The sequence below is a fragment of the Toxotes jaculatrix genome, chromosome 16 (genome assembly GCF_017976425.1).
Source record: "Toxotes jaculatrix isolate fToxJac2 chromosome 16, fToxJac2.pri, whole genome shotgun sequence".
NCBI classification, from domain to species: domain Eukaryota; kingdom Metazoa; phylum Chordata; class Actinopteri; family Toxotidae; genus Toxotes; species Toxotes jaculatrix.
Genome location: NC_054409.1, coordinates 20134175 through 20159799, shown reverse-complemented (window position 1 = coordinate 20159799; position 25625 = coordinate 20134175). Strand labels below are relative to the sequence as shown.

At 28.5% G+C, this 25625-nt stretch overlaps 1 protein-coding gene across 3 annotated transcripts in view; it reads right to left on the bottom strand.

Annotated features, from left to right (window-relative positions):
* Positions 1-25625, bottom strand: part of cdk5rap2 (CDK5 regulatory subunit associated protein 2) — an 82478-nt gene that overhangs the window by 2287 nt on the left and 54566 nt on the right. The window lies entirely within an intron of this gene.

Genomic DNA, 25625 nt, shown 5'->3' with positions numbered 1-25625 from the left:
ACCTTAAAAATCCCTACAGACAACCTAGCTGACAGACTTTTTATGACAAATGTCATAAAAAACGTCATAGGCGTCAAAATTGGCCAAAAAAAGCCAAAAAAAATTTTTCACCTCAAAATGTCATAAAAAACGTCATAGTATAGTAAGGCGTTTTTTTCGGCCAAAAAAAGTCAACATTTTTTTTTACCTCAAAATGTCATAAAAAACGTCATAGTATAGTAAGGCGTCAAAATTGGACAAAAAAAGTCAAAAAATTTTTTGACCTCAAAATGTCGTAAAAAACGTCATAGTATAGTATGTCGTTTTTTTCGGCCAAAAAAAGTCAAAAAATTTTTTGACCTCAAAATGTCATAAAAAACGTCATAGTATAGTAAGGCGTCAAAATTGGACAAAAAAAGTCAAAATTTTTTTTGACCTCAAAATGTCATAAAAAACGTCATAGTATAGTATGTCGTTTTTTTCGGCCAAAAAAGGTCAAAAAAATTTTTGACCTCAAAATGTCATAAAAAACGTCATAGTATAGTATGTCGTTTTTTTCGGCCAAAAAAAGTCAAATTTTTTTTTGACCTCAAAATGTCATAAAAAACGTCATAGTATAGTATGTTGTTTTTTTCGGCCAAAAAAAGTCAAATTTTTTTTTGACCTCAAAATGTCATAAAAAACGTCATAGTATAGTATGTCGTTTTTTTCGGCCAAAAAAAGTCAAAAATTTTTTTGACCTCAAAATGTCATAAAAAACGTCATAGTATAGTATGTCGTTTTTTTCGGCCAAAAAAAGTCAAAATTTTTTTTCACCTCAAAATGTCATAAAAAACGTCATAGTATAGTAAGGCGTCAAAATTGGACAAAAAAAGTCAAAAATTTTTTTGACCTCAAAATGTCATAAAAAAACGTCATAGTATAGTATGTCGTTTTTTTCGGCCAAAAAAAGTCAACATTTTTTTTCACCTCAAAATGTCATAAAAAAACGTCATAGTATAGTATGTCGTTTTTTTCGGCCAAAAAAAGTCAAAAAAAAATTTTTCACCTCAAAATGTCATAAAAAACGTCATAGTATAGTATGTCGTTTTTTTCGGCCAAAAAAAGTCAACATTTTTTTTCACCTCAAAATGTCATAAAAAAACGTCATAGTATAGTATGTCGTTTTTTTCGGCCAAAAAAAGTCAAACTTTTTTTTTACCTCAAAATGTCATAAAAAACGTCATAGTATAGTGAGGCGTCAAAATTGGACAAAAAAAGTCAAAATTTTTTTTGACCTCAAAATGTCATAAAAAACGTCATAGTATAGTATGTCGTTTTTTTCGGCCAAAAAAAGTCAACATTTTTTTTCACCTCAAAATGTCATAAAAAAACGTCATAGTATAGTATGCCGTTTTTTTCGGCCAAAAAAAGTCAAAAAAATTTTTGACCTCAAAATGTCATAAAAAACGTCATAGTATAGTATGTCGTTTTTTTCGGCCAAAAAAAGTCAAAAATTTTTTTGACCTCAAAATGTCATAAAAAACGTCATAGTATAGTAAGGCGTCAAAATTGGACAAAAAAAGTCCAAATTTTTTTTGACCTCAAAATGTCATAAAAAACGTCATAGTATAGTATGTCGTTTTTTTCGGCCAAAAAAAGTCAAACATTTTTTTGACCTCAAAATGTCATACAAAACGTCATAGTATAGTAAGGCGTTTTTTTCGGCCAAAAAAAGTCAAAATTTTTTTTGACCTCAAAATGTCATAAAAAACGTCATAGTATAGTATGTCGTTTTTTTCGGCCAAAAAAAGTCAAAATTTTTTTTCACCTCAAAATGTCGTAAAAAACGTCATAGTATAGTATGTCGTTTTTTTCGGCCAAAAAAAGTCAACATTTTTTTTCACCTCAAAATGTCATAAAAAACGTCATAGTATAGTAAGGCGTCAAAATTGGACAAAAAAAGTCAAAAATTTTTTTGACCTCAAAATGTCATAAAAAACGTCATAGTATAGTATGTCGTTTTTTTCGGCCAAAAAAAGTCAAATTTTTTTTTGACCTCAAAATGTCATAAAAAACGTCATAGTATAGTATGTCGTTTTTTTCGGCCAAAAAAAGTCAACATTTTTTTTCACCTCAAAATGTCATAAAAAACGTCATAGTATAGTATGTCGTTTTTTTCGGCCAAAAAAAGTCAACATTTTTTTTCACCTCAAAATGTCATAAAAAAACGTCATAGTATAGTATGTCGTTTTTTTCGACCAAAAAAAGTCAAAAAAATTTTTGACCTCAAAATGTCATAAAAAACGTCATAGTATAGTATGTCGTTTTTTTCGGCCAAAAAAAGTCAAAAATTTTTTTCACCTCAAAATGTCATACAAAACGTCATAGTATAGTAAGGCGTCAAAATTGGACAAAAAAAGTCAAATTTTTTTTTGACCTCAAAATGTCATAAAAAACGTCATAGTATAGTAAGGCGTTTTTTTCGGCCAAAAAAAGTCAAATTTTTTTTTGACCTCAAAATGTCATAAAAAACGTCATAGTATAGTAAGGCGTTTTTTTCGGCCAAAAAAAGTCAACATTTTTTTGACCTCAAAATGTCATACAAAACGTCATAGTATAGTAAGGCGTCAAAATTGGACAAAAAAAGTCAAAAATTTTTTTCACCTCAAAATGTCATAAAAAACGTCATAGTATAGTAAGGCGTCAAAATTGGACAAAAAAAGTCAAAATTTTTTTTCACCTCAAAATGTCGTAAAAAACGTCATAGTATAGTATGTCGTTTTTTTCGGCCAAAAACAGTCAAAATTTTTTTTGACCTCAAAATGTCATAAAAAAACGTCATAGTATAGTATGGCGTTTTTTTCGGCCAAAAAAAGTCAAAAAAATTTTTGACCTCAAAATGTCATACAAAACGTCATAGTATAGTATGTCGTTTTTTTCGGCCAAAAAAAGTCAAAATTTTTTTTGACCTCAAAATGTCATAAAAAACGTCATAGTATAGTAAGGCGTCAAAATTGGACAAAAAAAGTCAAAATTTTTTTTGACCTCAAAATGTCATAAAAAACGTCATAGTATAGTAAGGCGTCAAAATTGGACAAAAAAAGTCCAAATTTTTTTTGACCTCAAAATGTCATAAAAAACGTCATAGTATAGTATGTCGTTTTTTTCGGCCAAAAAAAGTCAAAAATTTTTTTGACCTCAAAATGTCATACAAAACGTCATAGTATAGTAAGGCGTCAAAATTGGACAAAAAAAGTCAAAATTTTTTTTGACCTCAAAATGTCATAAAAAACGTCATAGTATAGTATGTCGTTTTTTTCGGCCAAAAAAAGTCAAAAATTTTTTTGACCTCAAAATGTCATAAAAAACGTCATAGTATAGTAAGGCGTTTTTTTTTCGGCCAAAAAAACTCAAAATTTTTTTTGACCTCAAAATGTCATAAAAAACGTCATAGTATAGTTCGGCGTCAAAATTGGACAAAAAAAGTCAAAATTTTTTTTGACCTCAAAATGTCATAAAAAACGTCATAGTATAGTATGGCGTTTTTTTCGGCCCAAAGAAGTCAAAATTTTTTTTCACCTCAAAATGTCATAAAAAACGTCATAGTATAGTATGTCGTTTTTTTCGGCCCAAAGAAGTCAAAATTTTTTTTCACCTCAAAATGTCATAAAAAACGTCATAGTATAGTAAGGCGTCAAAATTGGACAAAAAAAGTCAAAAATTTTTTTGACCTCAAAATGTCATAAAAAACGTCATAGTATAGTATGTCGTTTTTTTCGGCCAAAAAAAGTCAAAAAAATTTTTGACCTCAAAATGTCATAAAAAACGTCATAGTATAGTATGTCGTTTTTTTCGGCCAAAAAGAGTCAAAAAAATTTTTGACCTCAAAACGTCATAAAAAACGTCATAGTATAGTAAGGCGTCAAAATTGGACAAAAAAAGTCAAAATTTTTTTTGACCTCAAAATGTCATAAAAAACGTCATAGTATAGTAAGGCGTTTTTTTTCGGCCAAAAAAAGTCCAAATTTTTTTTGACCTCAAAATGTCATAAAAAACGTCATAGTATAGTAAGGCGTCAAAATTGGACAAAAAAAGTCAAAATTTTTTTTGACCTCAAAATGTCATAAAAAACGTCATAGTATAGTATGTCGTTTTTTTCGGCCAAAAAAAGTCAAAAATTTTTTTGACCTCAAAATGTCATACAAAACGTCATAGTATAGTAAGGCGTCAAAATTGGACAAAAAAAGTCAAAATTTTTTTTGACCTCAAAATGTCATAAAAAACGTCATAGTATAGTATGTCGTTTTTTTCGGCCAAAAAAAGTCAAAAATTTTTTTGACCTCAAAATGTCATAAAAAACGTCATAGTATAGTAAGGCGTTTTTTTTCGGCCAAAAAAACTCAAAATTTTTTTTGACCTCAAAATGTCATAAAAAACGTCATAGTATAGTTCGGCGTCAAAATTGGACAAAAAAAGTCAAAATTTTTTTTGACCTCAAAATGTCATAAAAAACGTCATAGTATAGTATGTCGTTTTTTTCGGCCCAAAGAAGTCAAAATTTTTTTTCACCTCAAAATGTCATAAAAAACGTCATAGTATAGTAAGGCGTCAAAATTGGTCAAAAAAAGTCAAAAATTTTTTTCACCTCAAAATGTCATAAAAAACGTCATAGTATAGTATGTCGTTTTTTTCGGCCAAAAAAAGTCAAAAATTTTTTTTGACCTCAAAATGTCATAAAAAACGTCATAGTATAGTAAGGCGTTTTTTTCGGCCAAAAAAAGTCAAAATTTTTTTTGACCTCAAAATGTCATAAAAAACGTCATAGTATAGTATGTCGTTTTTTTCGGCCCAAAGAAGTCAAAATTTTTTTTCACCTCAAAATGTCATAAAAAACGTCATAGTATAGTAAGGCGTCAAAATTGGACAAAAAAAGTCAAAAATTTTTTTGACCTCAAAATGTCATAAAAAACGTCATAGTATAGTATGTCGTTTTTTTCGGCCAAAAAAAGTCAAAAAAATTTTTGACCTCAAAATGTCATACAAAACGTCATAGTATAGTAAGGCGTCAAAATTGGACAAAAAAAGTCAAAAATTTTTTTCACCTCAAAATGTCATAAAAAACGTCATAGTATAGTAAGGCGTCAAAATTGGACAAAAAAAGTCAAAATTTTTTTTCACCTCAAAATGTCGTAAAAAACGTCATAGTATAGTATGTCGTTTTTTTCGGCCAAAAAAAGTCAAAATTTTTTTTGACCTCAAAATGTCATAAAAAACGTCATAGTATAGTATGGCGTTTTTTTCGGCCAAAAAAAGTCAAAAAAATTTTTGACCTCAAAATGTCATACAAAACGTCATAGTATAGTATGTCGTTTTTTTCGGCCAAAAAAAGTCAAAATTTTTTTTGACCTCAAAATGTCATAAAAAACGTCATAGTATAGTAAGGCGTCAAAATTGGACAAAAAAAGTCCAAATTTTTTTTGACCTCAAAATATCGTAAAAAACGTCATAGTATAGTATGTCTTTTTTTTCGGCCAAAAAAAGTCAACATTTTTCTTCACCTCAAAATGTCATACAAAACGTCATAGTATAGTAAGGCGTCAAAATTGGACAAAAAAAGTCCAAATTTTTTTTTACCTCAAAATGTCATAAAAAACGTCATAGTATAGTATGTCGTTTTTTTCGGCCAAAAAAAGTCAACATTTTTTTTGACCTCAAAATGTCATAAAAAACGTCATAGTATAGTATGTCGTTTTTTTCGGCCAAAAAAAGTCAAAAAAAATTTTGACCTCAAAATGTCATAAAAAACGTCATAGTATAGTATGTCGTTTTTTTCGGCCAAAAAAAGTCAAACTTTTTTTTGACCTCAAAATGTCATAAAAAACGTCATAGTATAGTAAGGCGTCAAAATTGGACAAAAAAAGTCAAAATTTTTTTTGACCTCAAAATGTCATAAAAAACGTCATAGTATAGTATGTCGTTTTTTTTCGGCCAAAAAAAGTCAAAAATTTTTTTGACCTCAAAATGTCATAAAAAACGTCATAGTATAGTAAGGCGTTTTTTTTTCGGCCAAAAAAACTCAAAATTTTTTTTGACCTCAAAATGTCATAAAAAACGTCATAGTATAGTAAGGCGTTTTTTTCGGCCAAAAAAAGTCAACATTTTTTTTGACCTCAAAATGTCATACAAAACGTCATAGTATAGTAAGGCGTCAAAATTGGACAAAAAAAGTCAAAAATTTTTTTCACCTCAAAATGTCATAAAAAACGTCATAGTATAGTAAGGCGTCAAAATTGGACAAAAAAAGTCAAAATTTTTTTTCACCTCAAAATGTCGTAAAAAACGTCATAGTATAGTATGTCGTTTTTTTCGGCCAAAAACAGTCAAAATTTTTTTTGACCTCAAAATGTCATAAAAAAACGTCATAGTATAGTATGGCGTTTTTTTCGGCCAAAAAAAGTCAAAAAAATTTTTGACCTCAAAATGTCATACAAAACGTCATAGTATAGTATGTCGTTTTTTTCGGCCAAAAAAAGTCAAAATTTTTTTTGACCTCAAAATGTCATAAAAAACGTCATAGTATAGTAAGGCGTCAAAATTGGACAAAAAAAGTCAAAATTTTTTTTGACCTCAAAATGTCATAAAAAACGTCATAGTATAGTAAGGCGTCAAAATTGGACAAAAAAAGTCCAAATTTTTTTTGACCTCAAAATGTCATAAAAAACGTCATAGTATAGTATGTCGTTTTTTTCGGCCAAAAAAAGTCAAAAATTTTTTTGACCTCAAAATGTCATACAAAACGTCATAGTATAGTAAGGCGTCAAAATTGGACAAAAAAAGTCAAAATTTTTTTTGACCTCAAAATGTCATAAAAAACGTCATAGTATAGTATGTCGTTTTTTTCGGCCAAAAAAAGTCAAAAATTTTTTTGACCTCAAAATGTCATAAAAAACGTCATAGTATAGTAAGGCGTTTTTTTTCGGCCAAAAAAACTCAAAATTTTTTTTGACCTCAAAATGTCATAAAAAACGTCATAGTATAGTTCGGCGTCAAAATTGGACAAAAAAAGTCAAAATTTTTTTTGACCTCAAAATGTCATAAAAAACGTCATAGTATAGTATGGCGTTTTTTTCGGCCCAAAGAAGTCAAAATTTTTTTTCACCTCAAAATGTCATAAAAAACGTCATAGTATAGTAAGGCGTCAAAATTGGTCAAAAAAAGTCAAAAATTTTTTTCACCTCAAAATGTCATAAAAAACGTCATAGTATAGTATGTCGTTTTTTTCGGCCAAAAAAAGTCAAAAATTTTTTTTCACCTCAAAATGTCATAAAAAACGTCATAGTATAGTAAGGCGTTTTTTTCGGCCAAAAAAAGTCAAAATTTTTTTTGACCTCAAAATGTCATAAAAAACGTCATAGTATAGTATGTCGTTTTTTTCGGCCCAAAGAAGTCAAAATTTTTTTTCACCTCAAAATGTCATAAAAAACGTCATAGTATAGTAAGGCGTCAAAATTGGACAAAAAAAGTCAAAATTTTTTTTGACCTCAAAATGTCATAAAAAACGTCATAGTATAGTATGTCGTTTTTTTCGGCCAAAAAAAGTCAAAAATTTTTTTGACCTCAAAATGTCATAAAAAACGTCATAGTATAGTAAGGCGTTTTTTTTTCGGCCAAAAAAACTCAAAATTTTTTTTGACCTCAAAATGTCATAAAAAACGTCATAGTATAGTTCGGCGTCAAAATTGGACAAAAAAAGTCAAAATTTTTTTTGACCTCAAAATGTCATAAAAAACGTCATAGTATGTCGTTTTTTTCGGCCCAAAGAAGTCAAAATTTTTTTTCACCTCAAAATGTCATAAAAAACGTCATAGTATAGTATGTCGTTTTTTTCGGCCAAAAAAAGTCAAAAATTTTTTTTGACCTCAAAATGTCATAAAAAACGTCATAGTATAGTAAGGCGTTTTTTTCGGCCAAAAAAAGTCAAAATTTTTTTTGACCTCAAAATGTCATAAAAAACGTCATAGTATAGTATGTCGTTTTTTTCGGCCCAAAGAAGTCAAAATTTTTTTTCACCTCAAAATGTCATAAAAAACGTCATAGTATAGTAAGGCGTCAAAATTGGACAAAAAAAGTCAAAAATTTTTTTGACCTCAAAATGTCATAAAAAACGTCATAGTATAGTATGTCGTTTTTTTCGGCCAAAAAAAGTCAAAAAAATTTTTGACCTCAAAATGTCATACAAAACGTCATAGTATAGTAAGGCGTCAAAATTGGACAAAAAAAGTCAAAAATTTTTTTCACCTCAAAATGTCATAAAAAACGTCATAGTATAGTAAGGCGTCAAAATTGGACAAAAAAAGTCAAAATTTTTTTTCACCTCAAAATGTCGTAAAAAACGTCATAGTATAGTATGTCGTTTTTTTCGGCCAAAAAAAGTCAAAATTTTTTTTGACCTCAAAATGTCATAAAAAACGTCATAGTATAGTATGGCGTTTTTTTCGGCCAAAAAAAGTCAAAAAAATTTTTGACCTCAAAATGTCATACAAAACGTCATAGTATAGTATGTCGTTTTTTTTCGGCCAAAAAAAGTCAAAATTTTTTTTGACCTCAAAATGTCATAAAAAACGTCATAGTATAGTAAGGCGTCAAAATTGGACAAAAAAAGTCCAAATTTTTTTTGACCTCAAAATATCGTAAAAAACGTCATAGTATAGTATGTCTTTTTTTTCGGCCAAAAAAAGTCAACATTTTTCTTCACCTCAAAATGTCATACAAAACGTCATAGTATAGTAAGGCGTCAAAATTGGACAAAAAAAGTCCAAATTTTTTTTTACCTCAAAATGTCATAAAAAACGTCATAGTATAGTATGTCGTTTTTTTCGGCCAAAAAAAGTCAACATTTTTTTTGACCTCAAAATGTCATAAAAAACGTCATAGTATAGTATGTCGTTTTTTTCGGCCAAAAAAAGTCAAAAAAAATTTTGACCTCAAAATGTCATAAAAAACGTCATAGTATAGTATGTCGTTTTTTTCGGCCAAAAAAAGTCAAACTTTTTTTTGACCTCAAAATGTCATAAAAAACGTCATAGTATAGTAAGGCGTCAAAATTGGACAAAAAAAGTCAAAATTTTTTTTGACCTCAAAATGTCATAAAAAACGTCATAGTATAGTATGTCGTTTTTTTCGGCCAAAAAAAGTCAAAAATTTTTTTGACCTCAAAATGTCATAAAAAACGTCATAGTATAGTAAGGCGTTTTTTTTTCGGCCAAAAAAACTCAAAATTTTTTTTGACCTCAAAATGTCATAAAAAACGTCATAGTATAGTTCGGCGTCAAAATTGGACAAAAAAAGTCAAAATTTTTTTTGACCTCAAAATGTCATAAAAAACGTCATAGTATAGTATGTCGTTTTTTTCGGCCCAAAGAAGTCAAAATTTTTTTTCACCTCAAAATGTCATAAAAAACGTCATAGTATAGTAAGGCGTCAAAATTGGACAAAAAAAGTCCAAATTTTTTTTGACCTCAAAATATCGTAAAAAACGTCATAGTATAGTATGTCTTTTTTTTCGGCCAAAAAAAGTCAACATTTTTCTTCACCTCAAAATGTCATACAAAACGTCATAGTATAGTAAGGCGTCAAAATTGGACAAAAAAAGTCCAAATTTTTTTTTACCTCAAAATGTCATAAAAAACGTCATAGTATAGTATGTCGTTTTTTTCGGCCAAAAAAAGTCAACATTTTTTTTGACCTCAAAATGTCATAAAAAACGTCATAGTATAGTATGTCGTTTTTTTCGGCCAAAAAAAGTCAAAAAAAATTTTGACCTCAAAATGTCATAAAAAACGTCATAGTATAGTATGTCGTTTTTTTCGGCCAAAAAAAGTCAAACTTTTTTTTGACCTCAAAATGTCATAAAAAACGTCATAGTATAGTAAGGCGTCAAAATTGGACAAAAAAAGTCAAAATTTTTTTTGACCTCAAAATGTCATAAAAAACGTCATAGTATAGTATGTCGTTTTTTTCGGCCAAAAAAAGTCAAAAATTTTTTTGACCTCAAAATGTCATAAAAAACGTCATAGTATAGTAAGGCGTTTTTTTTCGGCCAAAAAAACTCAAAATTTTTTTTGACCTCAAAATGTCATAAAAAACGTCATAGTATAGTAAGGCGTTTTTTTCGGCCAAAAAAAGTCAACATTTTTTTTGACCTCAAAATGTCATACAAAACGTCATAGTATAGTAAGGCGTCAAAATTGGACAAAAAAAGTCAAAAATTTTTTTCACCTCAAAATGTCATAAAAAACGTCATAGTATAGTAAGGCGTCAAAATTGGACAAAAAAAGTCAAAATTTTTTTTCACCTCAAAATGTCGTAAAAAACGTCATAGTATAGTATGTCGTTTTTTTCGGCCAAAAACAGTCAAAATTTTTTTTGACCTCAAAATGTCATAAAAAAACGTCATAGTATAGTATGGCGTTTTTTTCGGCCAAAAAAAGTCAAAAAAATTTTTGACCTCAAAATGTCATACAAAACGTCATAGTATAGTATGTCGTTTTTTTCGGCCAAAAAAAGTCAAAATTTTTTTTGACCTCAAAATGTCATAAAAAACGTCATAGTATAGTAAGGCGTCAAAATTGGACAAAAAAAGTCAAAATTTTTTTTGACCTCAAAATGTCATAAAAAACGTCATAGTATAGTAAGGCGTCAAAATTGGACAAAAAAAGTCCAAATTTTTTTTGACCTCAAAATGTCATAAAAAACGTCATAGTATAGTATGTCGTTTTTTTCGGCCAAAAAAAGTCAAAAATTTTTTTGACCTCAAAATGTCATACAAAACGTCATAGTATAGTAAGGCGTCAAAATTGGACAAAAAAAGTCAAAATTTTTTTTGACCTCAAAATGTCATAAAAAACGTCATAGTATAGTATGTCGTTTTTTTCGGCCAAAAAAAGTCAAAAATTTTTTTGACCTCAAAATGTCATAAAAAACGTCATAGTATAGTAAGGCGTTTTTTTTCGGCCAAAAAAACTCAAAATTTTTTTTGACCTCAAAATGTCATAAAAAACGTCATAGTATAGTTCGGCGTCAAAATTGGACAAAAAAAGTCAAAATTTTTTTTGACCTCAAAATGTCATAAAAAACGTCATAGTATAGTATGGCGTTTTTTTCGGCCCAAAGAAGTCAAAATTTTTTTTCACCTCAAAATGTCATAAAAAACGTCATAGTATAGTAAGGCGTCAAAATTGGTCAAAAAAAGTCAAAAATTTTTTTCACCTCAAAATGTCATAAAAAACGTCATAGTATAGTATGTCGTTTTTTTCGGCCAAAAAAAGTCAAAAATTTTTTTTCACCTCAAAATGTCATAAAAAACGTCATAGTATAGTAAGGCGTTTTTTTCGGCCAAAAAAAGTCAAAATTTTTTTTGACCTCAAAATGTCATAAAAAACGTCATAGTATAGTATGTCGTTTTTTTCGGCCCAAAGAAGTCAAAATTTTTTTTCACCTCAAAATGTCATAAAAAACGTCATAGTATAGTAAGGCGTCAAAATTGGACAAAAAAAGTCAAAATTTTTTTTGACCTCAAAATGTCATAAAAAACGTCATAGTATAGTATGTCGTTTTTTTCGGCCAAAAAAAGTCAAAAATTTTTTTGACCTCAAAATGTCATAAAAAACGTCATAGTATAGTAAGGCGTTTTTTTTCGGCCAAAAAAACTCAAAATTTTTTTTGACCTCAAAATGTCATAAAAAACGTCATAGTATAGTTCGGCGTCAAAATTGGACAAAAAAAGTCAAAATTTTTTTTGACCTCAAAATGTCATAAAAAACGTCATAGTATGTCGTTTTTTTTCGGCCCAAAGAAGTCAAAATTTTTTTTCACCTCAAAATGTCATAAAAAACGTCATAGTATAGTATGTCGTTTTTTTCGGCCAAAAAAAGTCAAAAATTTTTTTTGACCTCAAAATGTCATAAAAAACGTCATAGTATAGTAAGGCGTTTTTTTCGGCCAAAAAAAGTCAAAATTTTTTTTGACCTCAAAATGTCATAAAAAACGTCATAGTATAGTATGTCGTTTTTTTCGGCCCAAAGAAGTCAAAATTTTTTTTCACCTCAAAATGTCATAAAAAACGTCATAGTATAGTAAGGCGTCAAAATTGGACAAAAAAAGTCAAAAATTTTTTTGACCTCAAAATGTCATAAAAAACGTCATAGTATAGTATGTCGTTTTTTTCGGCCAAAAAAAGTCAAAAAAATTTTTGACCTCAAAATGTCATACAAAACGTCATAGTATAGTAAGGCGTCAAAATTGGACAAAAAAAGTCAAAAATTTTTTTCACCTCAAAATGTCATAAAAAACGTCATAGTATAGTAAGGCGTCAAAATTGGACAAAAAAAGTCAAAATTTTTTTTCACCTCAAAATGTCGTAAAAAACGTCATAGTATAGTATGTCGTTTTTTTCGGCCAAAAAAAGTCAAAATTTTTTTTGACCTCAAAATGTCATAAAAAACGTCATAGTATAGTATGGCGTTTTTTTCGGCCAAAAAAAGTCAAAAAAATTTTTGACCTCAAAATGTCATACAAAACGTCATAGTATAGTATGTCGTTTTTTTCGGCCAAAAAAAGTCAAAATTTTTTTTGACCTCAAAATGTCATAAAAAACGTCATAGTATAGTAAGGCGTCAAAATTGGACAAAAAAAGTCCAAATTTTTTTTGACCTCAAAATATCGTAAAAAACGTCATAGTATAGTATGTCTTTTTTTTCGGCCAAAAAAAGTCAACATTTTTCTTCACCTCAAAATGTCATACAAAACGTCATAGTATAGTAAGGCGTCAAAATTGGACAAAAAAAGTCCAAATTTTTTTTTACCTCAAAATGTCATAAAAAACGTCATAGTATAGTATGTCGTTTTTTTCGGCCAAAAAAAGTCAACATTTTTTTTGACCTCAAAATGTCATAAAAAACGTCATAGTATAGTATGTCGTTTTTTTCGGCCAAAAAAAGTCAAAAAAAATTTTGACCTCAAAATGTCATAAAAAACGTCATAGTATAGTATGTCGTTTTTTTCGGCCAAAAAAAGTCAAACTTTTTTTTGACCTCAAAATGTCATAAAAAACGTCATAGTATAGTAAGGCGTCAAAATTGGACAAAAAAAGTCAAAATTTTTTTTGACCTCAAAATGTCATAAAAAACGTCATAGTATAGTATGTCGTTTTTTTCGGCCAAAAAAAGTCAAAAATTTTTTTGACCTCAAAATGTCATAAAAAACGTCATAGTATAGTAAGGCGTTTTTTTTCGGCCAAAAAAACTCAAAATTTTTTTTGACCTCAAAATGTCATAAAAAACGTCATAGTATAGTTCGGCGTCAAAATTGGACAAAAAAAGTCAAAATTTTTTTTGACCTCAAAATGTCATAAAAAACGTCATAGTATAGTATGTCGTTTTTTTCGGCCCAAAGAAGTCAAAATTTTTTTTCACCTCAAAATGTCATAAAAAACGTCATAGTATAGTAAGGCGTCAAAATTGGTCAAAAAAAGTCAAAAATTTTTTTCACCTCAAAATGTCATAAAAAACGTCATAGTATAGTATGTCGTTTTTTTCGGCCCAAAGAAGTCAAAATTTTTTTTCACCTCAAAATGTCATAAAAAACGTCATAGTATAGTAAGGCGTCAAAATTGGACAAAAAAAGTCAAAAATTTTTTTGACCTCAAAATGTCATAAAAAACGTCATAGTATAGTATGTCGTTTTTTTCGGCCAAAAAAAGTCAAAAAAATTTTTGACCTCAAAATGTCATACAAAACGTCATAGTATAGTAAGGCGTCAAAATTGGACAAAAAAAGTCAAAAATTTTTTTCACCTCAAAATGTCATAAAAAACGTCATAGTATAGTAAGGCGTCAAAATTGGACAAAAAAAGTCAAAATTTTTTTTCACCTCAAAATGTCGTAAAAAACGTCATAGTATAGTATGTCGTTTTTTTCGGCCAAAAAAAGTCAAAATTTTTTTTGACCTCAAAATGTCATAAAAAACGTCATAGTATAGTATGGCGTTTTTTTCGGCCAAAAAAAGTCAAAAAAATTTTTGACCTCAAAATGTCATACAAAACGTCATAGTATAGTATGTCGTTTTTTTCGGCCAAAAAAAGTCAAAATTTTTTTTGACCTCAAAATGTCATAAAAAACGTCATAGTATAGTAAGGCGTCAAAATTGGACAAAAAAAGTCCAAATTTTTTTTGACCTCAAAATATCGTAAAAAACGTCATAGTATAGTATGTCTTTTTTTTCGGCCAAAAAAAGTCAACATTTTTCTTCACCTCAAAATGTCATACAAAACGTCATAGTATAGTAAGGCGTCAAAATTGGACAAAAAAAGTCCAAATTTTTTTTTACCTCAAAATGTCATAAAAAACGTCATAGTATAGTATGTCGTTTTTTTCGGCCAAAAAAAGTCAACATTTTTTTTGACCTCAAAATGTCATAAAAAACGTCATAGTATAGTATGTCGTTTTTTTCGGCCAAAAAAAGTCAAAAAAAATTTTGACCTCAAAATGTCATAAAAAACGTCATAGTATAGTATGTCGTTTTTTTCGGCCAAAAAAAGTCAAACTTTTTTTTGACCTCAAAATGTCATAAAAAACGTCATAGTATAGTAAGGCGTCAAAATTGGACAAAAAAAGTCAAAATTTTTTTTGACCTCAAAATGTCATAAAAAACGTCATAGTATAGTATGTCGTTTTTTTCGGCCAAAAAAAGTCAAAAATTTTTTTGACCTCAAAATGTCATAAAAAACGTCATAGTATAGTAAGGCGTTTTTTTTCGGCCAAAAAAACTCAAAATTTTTTTTGACCTCAAAATGTCATAAAAAACGTCATAGTATAGTTCGGCGTCAAAATTGGACAAAAAAAGTCAAAATTTTTTTTGACCTCAAAATGTCATAAAAAACGTCATAGTATAGTATGTCGTTTTTTTCGGCCCAAAGAAGTCAAAATTTTTTTTCACCTCAAAATGTCATAAAAAACGTCATAGTATAGTAAGGCGTCAAAATTGGTCAAAAAAAGTCAAAAATTTTTTTCACCTCAAAATGTCATAAAAAACGTCATAGTATAGTATGTCGTTTTTTTCGGCCAAAAAAAGTCAAAAATTTTTTTTGACCTCAAAATGTCATAAAAAACGTCATAGTATAGTAAGGCGTTTTTTTCGGCCAAAAAAAGTCAAAATTTTTTTTGACCTCAAAATGTCATAAAAAACGTCATAGTATAGTATGTCGTTTTTTTCGGCCCAAAGAAGTCAAAATTTTTTTTCACCTCAAAATGTCATAAAAAACGTCATAGTATAGTAAGGCGTCAAAATTGGACAAAAAAAGTCAAAAAATTTTTTGACCTCAAAATGTCATAAAAAACGTCATAGTATAGTATGTCGTTTTTTTCGGCCAAAAAAAGTCAAAAAAATTTTTGACCTCAAAATGTCATAAAAAACGTCATAGTATAGTATGTCGTTTTTTTCGGCCAAAAAGAGTCAAAAAAATTTTTGACCTCAAAACGTCATAGTATAGTAAGGCGTCAAAATTGGACAAAAAAAGTCAAAATTTTTTTTGACCTCAAAATGTCATAAAAAACGTCATAGTATAGTAAGGCGTTTTTTTCGGCCAAAAAAAGTCCAAATTTTTTTTGACCTCAAAATGTCATAAAAAACGTCATAGTATAGTAAGGCGTCAAAATTGGACAAAAAAAGTCAAAATTTTTTTTGACCTCAAAATGTCATAAAAAACGTCATAGTATAGTATGTCGTTTTTTTCGGCCAAAAAAAGTCAAAAATTTTTTTGACCTCAAAATGTCATACAAAACGTCATAGTATAGTAAGGCGTCAAAATTGGACAAAAAAAGTCAAAATTTTTTTTGACCTCAAAATGTCATAAAAAACGTCATAGTATAGTATGTCGTTTTTTTCGGCCAAAAAAAGTCAAAAATTTTTTTGACCTCAAAATGTCATAAAAAACGTCATAGTATAGTAAGGCGTTTTTTTTCGGCCAAAAAAACTCAAAATTTTTTTTGACCTCAAAATGTCATAAAAAACGTCATAGTATAGTTCGGCGTCAAAATTGGACAAAAAAAGTCAAAATTTTTTTTGACCTCAAAATGTCATAAAAAACGTCATAGTATAGTATGTCGTTTTTTTCGGCCCAAAGAAGTCAAAATTTTTTTTGACCTCAAAATGTCATAAAAAACGTCATAGTATAGTAAGGCGTCAAAATTGGTCAAAAAAAGTCAAAAATTGTTTTCACCTCAAAATGTCATAAAAAACGTCATAGTATAGTATGTCGTTTTTTTCGGCCAAAAAAAGTCAAAAATTTTTTTTGACCTCAAAATGTCATAAAAAACGTCATAGTATAGTAAGGCGTTTTTTTCGGCCAAAAAAAGTCAAAATTTTTTTTGACCTCAAAATGTCATAAAAAACGTCATAGTATAGTATGTCGTTTTTTTCGGCCCAAAGAAGTCAAAATTTTTTTTCACCTCAAAATGTCATAAAAAACGTCATAGTATAGTAAGGCGTCAAAATTGGACAAAAAAAGTCAAAAAATTTTTTGACCTCAAAATGTCATAAAAAACGTCATAGTATAGTATGTCGTTTTTTTCGGCCAAAAAAAGTCAAAAAAATTTTTGACCTCAAAATGTCATACAAAACGTCATAGTATAGTAAGGCGTCAAAATTGGACAAAAAAAGTCAAAAATTTTTTTCACCTCAAAATGTCATAAAAAACGTCATAGTATAGTAAGGCGTCAAAATTGGACAAAAAAAGTCAAAATTTTTTTTCACCTCAAAATGTCGTAAAAAACGTCATAGTATAGTATGTCGTTTTTTTCGGCCAAAAAAAGTCAAAAATTTTTTTGACCTCAAAATGTCGTAAAAAACGTCATAGTATAGTATGTCGTTTTTTTCGGCCAAAAAAAGTCAAAATTTTTTTTCACCTCAAAATGTCGTAAAAAACGTCATAGTATAGTATGTCGTTTTTTTCGGCCAAAAAAAGTCAACATTTTTTTTCACCTCAAAATGTCATAAAAAACGTCATAGTATAGTAAGGCGTCAAAATTGGACAAAAAAAGTCAAAATTTTTTTTGACCTCAAAATGTCGTAAAAAACGTCATAGTATAGTATGTCGTTTTTTTCGGCCAAAAAAAGTCCAAATTTTTTTTCACCTCAAAATGTCGTAAAAAACGTCATAGTATAGTATGTCGTTTTTTTCGGCCAAAAAAAGTCAAATTTTTTTTTGACCTCAAAATGTCATAAAAAACGTCATAGTATAGTATGTCGTTTTTTTCGGCCAAAAAAAGTCAAATTTTTTTTTGACCTCAAAATGTCATAAAAAACGTCATAGTATAGTATGTCGTTTTTTTCGGCCAAAAAAAGTCAACATTTTTTTTGACCTCAAAATGTCATAAAAAACATCATAGTATAGTATGTCGTTTTTTTCGGCCAAAAAAAGTCAAATTTTTTTTTGACCTCAAAATGTCATAAAAAACATCATAGTATAGTATGTCGTTTTTTTCGGCCAAAAAAAGTCAACATTTTTTTTGACCTCAAAATGTCATAAAAAACGTCATAGTATAGTATGTCGTTTTTTTCGGCCAAAAAAAGTCAAATTTTTTTTTGACCTCAAAATGTCATAAAAAACGTCATAGTATAGTATGTCGTTTTTTTCGGCCAAAAAAAGTCAACATTTTTTTTGACCTCAAAATGTCATAAAAAACGTCATAGTATAGTATGTCGTTTTTTTCGGCCAAAAAAAGTCAACATTTTTTTTCACCTCAAAATGTCATAAAAAAACGTCATAGTATAGTATGTCGTTTTTTTCGGCCAAAAAAAGTCAAAAAAATTTTTGACCTCAAAATGTCATAAAAAACGTCATAGTATAGTAAGGCGTCAAAATTGGACAAAAAAAGTCAAAAATTTTTTTCACCTCAAAATGTCATAAAAAACGTCATAGTATAGTAAGGCGTCAAAATTGGACAAAAAAAGTCAAAAAATTTTTTGACCTCAAAATGTCGTAAAAAACGTCATAGTATAGTATGTCGTTTTTTTCGGCCAAAAAAAGTCAAAATTTTTTTTGACCTCAAAATGTCATAAAAAACGTCATAGTATAGTATGTCGTTTTTTTCGGCCCAAAAAAGTCAAAATTTTTTTTCACCTCAAAATGTCATAAAAAACGTCATAGTATAGTAAGGCGTCAAAATTGGACAAAAAAAGTCAAAAATTTTTTTGACCTCAAAATGTCATAAAAAACGTCATAGTATAGTATGTCGTTTTTTTCGGCCAAAAAAAGTCAACATTTTTTTTTACCTCAAAATGTCATAAAAAACGTCATAGTATAGTATGTCGTTTTTTTCGGCCAAAAAAAGTCAAAATTTTTTTTCACCTCAAAATGTCATAAAAAACGTCATAGTATAGTATGTCGTTTTTTTCGGCCAAAAAAAGTCAAAATTTTTTTTCACCTCAAAATGTCATAAAAAACGTCATAGTATAGTAAGGCGTCAAAATTGGACAAAAAAAGTCAAAAATTTTTTTGACCTCAAAATGTCATAAAAAAACGTCATAGTATAGTATGTCGTTTTTTTCGGCCAAAAAAAGTCAACATTTTTTTTCACCTCAAAATGTCATAAAAAAACGTCATAGTATAGTATGTCGTTTTTTTCGGCCAAAAAAAGTCAAAAAAAATTTTTTCACCTCAAAATGTCATAAAAAACGTCATAGTATAGTATGTCGTTTTTTTCGGCCAAAAAAAGTCAACATTTTTTTTCACCTCAAAATGTCATAAAAAAACGTCATAGTATAGTATGTCGTTTTTTTCGGCCAAAAAAAGTCAAAAAAATTTTTGACCTCAAGATGTCATAAAAAACGTCATAGTATAGTATGTCGTTTTTTTCGGCCAAAAAAAGTCAAACTTTTTTTTGACCTCAAAATGTCATAAAAAACGTCATAGTATAGTGAGGCGTCAAAATTGGACAAAAAAAGTCAAAATTTTTTTTGACCTCAAAATGTCATAAAAAACGTCATAGTATAGTATGTCGTTTTTTTCGGCCAAAAAAAGTCAAAAATTTTTTTCACCTCAAAATGTCATAAAAAACGTCATAGTATAGTAAGGCGTTTTTTTCGGCCAAAAAAAGTCAAAATTTTTTTTGACCTCAAAATGTCATAAAAAACGTCATAGTATAGTATGTCGTTTTTTTCGGCCAAAAAAAGTCAAAATTTTTTTTCACCTCAAAATGTCATAAAAAACGTCATAGTATAGTAAGGCATCAAAATTGGACAAAAAAAGTCAAAAATTTTTTTGACCTCAAAATGTCATAAAAAACGTCATAGTATAGTATGTCGTTTTTTTCGGCCAAAAAAAGTCAACATTTTTTTTGACCTCAAAATGTCATAAAAAACGTCATAGTATAGTATGTCGTTTTTTTCGGCCAAAAAAAGTCAACATTTTTTTTCACCTCAAAATGTCATAAAAAAACGTCATAGTATAGTATGTCGTTTTTTTCGGCCAAAAAAAGTCAAAAAAATTTTTGACCTCAAAATGTCATAAAAAACGTCATAGTATAGTATGTCGTTTTTTTCGGCCAAAAAAAGTCAAAAAATTTTTTCACCTCAAAATGTCATACAAAACGTCATAGTATAGTAAGGCGTCAAAATTGGACAAAAAAAGTCAAATTTTTTTTTGACCTCAAAATGTCATAAAAAACGTCATAGTATAGTATGTCGTTTTTTTCGGCCAAAAAAAGTCAAAAAAATTTTTGACCTCAAAATGTCATAAAAAACGTCATAGTATAGTATGTCATTTTTTTCGGCCAAAAAAAGTCAAAAATTTTTTTCACCTCAAAATGTCATAAAAAACGTCATAGTATAGTAAGGCGTTTTTTTTCGGCCAAAAAAACTCAAAATTTTTTTTGACCTCAAAATGTCATAAAAAACGTCATAGTATAGTTCGGCGTCAAAATTGGACAAAAAAAGTCAAATTTTTTTTTGACCTCAAAATGTCATAAAAAACGTCATAGTATAGTATGTCGTTTTTTTCGGCCAAAAAAAGTCAAATTTTTTTTTGACCTCAAAATGTCATAAAAAACGTCATAGTATAGTATGTCGTTTTTTTCGGCCAAAAAAAGTCAACATTTTTTTTGACCTCAAAATGTCATAAAAAACGTCATAGTATAGTATGTCGTTTTTTTCGGCCAAAAAAAGTCAACATTTTTTTTCACCTCAAAATGTCATAAAAAAACGTCATAGTATAGTATGTCGTTTTTTTCGGCCAAAAAAAGTCAAAAAAATTTTTGACCTCAAAATGTCATAAAAAACGTCATAGTATAGTATGTCGTTTTTTTCGGCCAAAAAAAGTCAAAAAATTTTTTCACCTCAAAATGTCATACAAAACGTCATAGTATAGTAAGGCGTCAAAATTGGACAAAAAAAGTCAAATTTTTTTTTGACCTCAAAATGTCATAAAAAACGTCATAGTATAGTAAGGCGTTTTTTTCGGCCAAAAAAAGTCAAAAATTTTTTTGACCTCAAAATGTCATAAAAAACGTCATAGTATAGTATGTCGTTTTTTTTGGCCAAAAAAAGTCAACATTTTTTTTCACCTCAAAATGTCATAAAAAACGTCATAGTATAGTATGTCGTTTTTTTCGGCCAAAAAAAGTCAAAAAAATTTTTGACCTCAAAATGTCATAAAAAACGTCATAGTATAGTATGTCATTTTTTTCGGGCAAAAAAAGTCAAAAATTTTTTTCACCTCAAAATGTCATAAAAAACGTCATAGTATAGTAAGGCGTTTTTTTTCGGCCAAAAAAACTCAAAATTTTTTTTGACCTCAAAATGTCATAAAAAACGTCATAGTATAGTTCGGCGTCAAAATTGGACAAAAAAAGTCAAAATTTTTTTTGACCTCAAAATGTCATAAAAAACGTCATAGTATAGTATGTCGTTTTTTTCGGCCCAAAGAAGTCAAAATTTTTTTTCACCTCAAAATGTCATAAAAAACGTCATAGTATAGTAAGGCGTCAAAATTGGTCAAAAAAAGTCAAAAATTTTTTTCACCTCAAAATGTCATAAAAAACGTCATAGTATAGTATGTCGTTTTTTTCGGCCCAAAGAAGTCAAAATTTTTTTTCACCTCAAAATGTCATAAAAAACGTCATAGTATAGTAAGGCGTCAAAATTGGACAAAAAAAGTCAAAAATTTTTTTGACCTCAAAATGTCATAAAAAACGTCATAGTATAGTATGTCGTTTTTTTCGGCCAAAAAAAGTCAAAAAAATTTTTGACCTCAAAATGTCATAAAAAACGTCATAGTATAGTATGTCGTTTTTTTCGGCCAAAAAGAGTCAAAAAAATTTTTGACCTCAAAACGTCATAAAAAACGTCATAGTATAGTAAGGCGTCAAAATTGGACAAAAAAAGTCAAAATTTTTTTTGACCTCAAAATGTCATAAAAAACGTCATAGTATAGTAGACAAACATAGTCTACTATACTGTCATAAAAAACGTCATAGTATAGTATGTCGTTTTTTTCGGCCAAAAAAAGTCAACAAATTTTTTTACCTCAAAATGTCATAAAAAACGTCATAGTATAGTAAGGCGTCAAAATTGGACAAAAAAAGTCAAAATTTTTTTTGACCTCAAAATGTCGTAAAAAACGTCATAGTATAGTATGTCGTTTTTTTCGGCCAAAAAAAGTCAACATTTTTTTTCACCTCAAAATGTCATACAAAACGTCATAGTATAGTAAGGCGTCAAAATTGGACAAAAAAAGTCAAATTTTTTTTTGACCTCAAAATGTCATAAAAAACGTCATAGTATAGTAAGGCGTTTTTTTTCGGCCAAAAAAAGTCAAAATTTTTTTTGACCTCAAAATGTCATAAAAAACGTCATAGTATAGTATGTCGTTTTTTTCGGCCAAAAAAAGTCAAAAATTTTTTTGACCTCAAAATGTCATAAAAAACGTCATAGTATAGTAAGGCGTTTTTTTCGGCCAAAAAAAGTCCAAATTTTTTTTGACCTCAAAATGTCATAAAAAACGTCATAGTATAGTAAGGCGTCAAAATTGGACAAAAAAAGTCAAAAATTTTTTTCACCTCAAAATGTCATAAAAAACGTCATAGTATAGTAAGGCGTCAAAATTGGACAAAAAAAGTCAAAAAATTTTTTGACCTCAAAATGTCGTAAAAAACGTCATAGTATAGTATGTCGTTTTTTTCGGCCAAAAAAAGTCAAAATTTTTTTTGACCTCAAAATGTCATAAAAAACGTCATAGTATAGTATGTCGTTTTTTTCGGCCCAAAAAAGTCAAAATTTTTTTTCACCTCAAAATGTCATAAAAAACGTCATAGTATAGTAAGGCGTCAAAATTGGACAAAAAAAGTCAAAAATTTTTTTGACCTCAAAATGTCATAAAAAACGTCATAGTATAGTATGTCATTTTTTTCGGCCAAAAAAAGTCAAAAAAATTTTTGACCTCAAAATGTCATAAAAAACGTCATAGTATAGTATGTCGTTTTTTTCGGCCAAAAAGAGTCAAAAAAATTTTTGACCTCAAAACGTCATAAAAAACGTCATAGTATAGTATGTCGTTTTTTTCGGCCAAAAAAAGTCAAAAATTTTTTTGACCTCAAAATGTCATAAAAAACGTCATAGTATAGTATGTCGTTTTTTTCGGCCAAAAAAAGTCAAAATTTAAGGCGTCAAAATTGGACAAAAAAAGTCAAAAATTTTTTTGACCTCAAAATGTCATAAAAAACGTCATAGTATAGTATGTCGTTTTTTTCGGCCAAAAAAAGTCAAAAAAATTTTTCACCTCAAAATGTCATAAAAAACGTCATAGTATAGTATGTCGTTTTTTTCGGCCAAAAAGAGTCAAAAAAATTTTTGACCTCAAAATGTCATAAAAAACGTCATAGTATAGTATGTCGTTTTTTTCGGCCAAAAAAAGTCACAAATTTTTTTCACCTCAAAATGTCATAAAAAACGTCATAGTATAGTATGTCGTTTTTTTTGGCCAAAAAAAGTAAAAATTTTTTTACACCTCAAAATGTAATAAAAAACGTCATAGTATAGTATGTCGTTTTTTTCGGCCAAAAAAAGTAAACATTTTTTTTCACCTCAAAATGTCATACAAAACGTCATAGTATAGTAAGGCGTCAAAATTGGACAAAAAAAGTCAAATTTTTTTTTGACCTCAAAATGTCATAAAAAACGTCATAGTATAGTAAGGCGTTTTTTTCGGCCAAAAAAAGTCCAAATTTTTTTTGACCTCAAAATGTCATAAAAAACGTCATAGTATAGTATGTCGTTTTTTTCGGCCAAAAAAAGTCAAAATTTTTTTTGACCTCAAAATGTCATAAAAAACGTCATAGTATAGTAAGGCGTCAAAATTGGACAAAAAAAGTCAAAATTTTTTTTGACCTCAAAATGTCATAAAAAACGTCATAGTATAGTATGTCGTTTTTTTCGGCCAAAAAAAGTCAAACTTTTTTTTGACCTCAAAATGTCATAAAAAACGTCATAGTATAGTAAGGCGTCAAAATTGGTCAAAAAAAGTCAAAAATTTTTTTCACCTCAAAATGTCATAAAATACGTCATAGTATAGTATGTCGTTTTTTTCGGCCAAAAAAAGTCAAAAATTTTTTTTGACCTCAAAATGTCATAAAAAACGTCATAGTATAGTAAGGCGTTTTTTTCGGCCAAAAAAAGTCAAAATTTTTTTTGACCTCAAAATGTCATAAAAAACGTCATAGTATAGTATGTCGTTTTTTTCGGCCCAAAGAAGTCAAAATTTTTTTTCACCTCAAAATGTCATAAAAAACGTCATAGTATAGTAAGGCGTCAAAATTGGACAAAAAAAGTCAAAAATTTTTTTGACCTCAAAATGTCATAAAAAACATCATAGTATAGTTCGGCGTCAAAATTGGACAAAAAAAGTCAAAATTTTTTTTGACCTCAAAATGTCGTAAAAAACGTCATAGTATAGTATGTCGTTTTTTTCGGCCAAAAAAAGTCAAAATTTTTTTTCACCTCAAAATGTCGTAAAAAACGTCATAGTATAGTATGTCGTTTTTTTCGTCCAAAAAAAGTCAAAATTTTTTTTCACCTCAAAATGTCGTAAAAAACGTCATAGTATAGTATGTCGTTTTTTTCGGCCAAAAAAAGTCAACATTTTTTTTCACCTCAAAATGTCATACAAAACGTCATAGTATAGTAAGGCGTCAAAATTGGACAAAAAAAGTCAAAATTTTTTTTGACCTCAAAATGTCGTAAAAAACGTCATAGTATAGTATGTCGTTTTTTTCGGCCAAAAAAAGTCAACATTTTTTTTCACCTCAAAATGTCATACAAAACGTCATAGTATAGTAAGGCGTCAAAATTGGACAAAAAAAGTCAAATTTTTTTTTGACCTCAAAATGTCATAAAAAACGTCATAGTATAGTATGTCGTTTTTTTCGGCCAAAAAAAGTCAAATTTTTTTTTGACCTCAAAATGTCATAAAAAACGTCATAGTATAGTATGTCGTTTTTTTTCGGCCAAAAAAAGTCAAAAAAATTTTTGACCTCAAAATGTCATAAAAAACGTCATAGTATAGTAAGGCGTTTTTTTTCGGCCAAAAAAAGTCCAAATTTTTTTTGACCTCAAAATGTCATAAAAAACGTCATAGTATAGTTCGGCGTCAAAATTGGACAAAAAAAGTCAAAATTTTTTTTGACCTCAAAATGTCGTAAAAAACGTCATAGTATAGTAAGGCGTCAAAATTGGACAAAAAAAGTCAAAAATTTTTTTGACCTCAAAATGTCATAAAAAACGTCATAGTATAGTAAGGCGTTTTTTTCGGCCAAAAAAACTCAAAATTTTTTTTGACCTCAAAATGTCATAAAAAACATCATAGTATAGTTCGGCGTCAAAATTGGACAAAAAAAGTCCAAATTTTTTTTGACCTCAAAATGTCGTAAAAAACGTCATAGTATAGTATGTCGTTTTTTTCGGCCAAAAAAAGTCAAAATTTTTTTTGACCTCAAAATGTCGTAAAAAACGTCATAGTATAGTATGTCGTTTTTTTCGTCCAAAAAAAGTCAAAATTTTTTTTCACCTCAAAATGTCGTAAAAAACGTCATAGTATAGTATGTCGTTTTTTTCGTCCAAAAAAAGTCAAAATTTTTTTTCACCTCAAAATGTCATACAAAACGTCATAGTATAGTAAGGCGTCAAAATTGGACAAAAAAAGTCAAAATTTTTTTTGACCTCAAAATGTCGTAAAAAACGTCATAGTATAGTATGTCGTTTTTTTCGGCCAAAAAAAGTCAACATTTTTTTTCACCTCAAAATGTCATACAAAACGTCATAGTATAGTAAGGCGTCAAAATTGGACAAAAAAAGTCAAATTTTTTTTTGACCTCAAAATGTCATAAAAAACGTCATAGTATAGTATGTCGTTTTTTTCGGCCAAAAAAAGTCAAATTTTTTTTTGACCTCAAAATGTCATAAAAAACGTCATAGTATAGTATGTCGTTTTTTTCGGCCAAAAAAAGTCAAAAAAATTTTTGACCTCAAAATGTCATAAAAAACGTCATAGTATAGTAAGGCGTTTTTTTCGGCCAAAAAAAGTCCAAATTTTTTTTGACCTCAAAATGTCATAAAAAA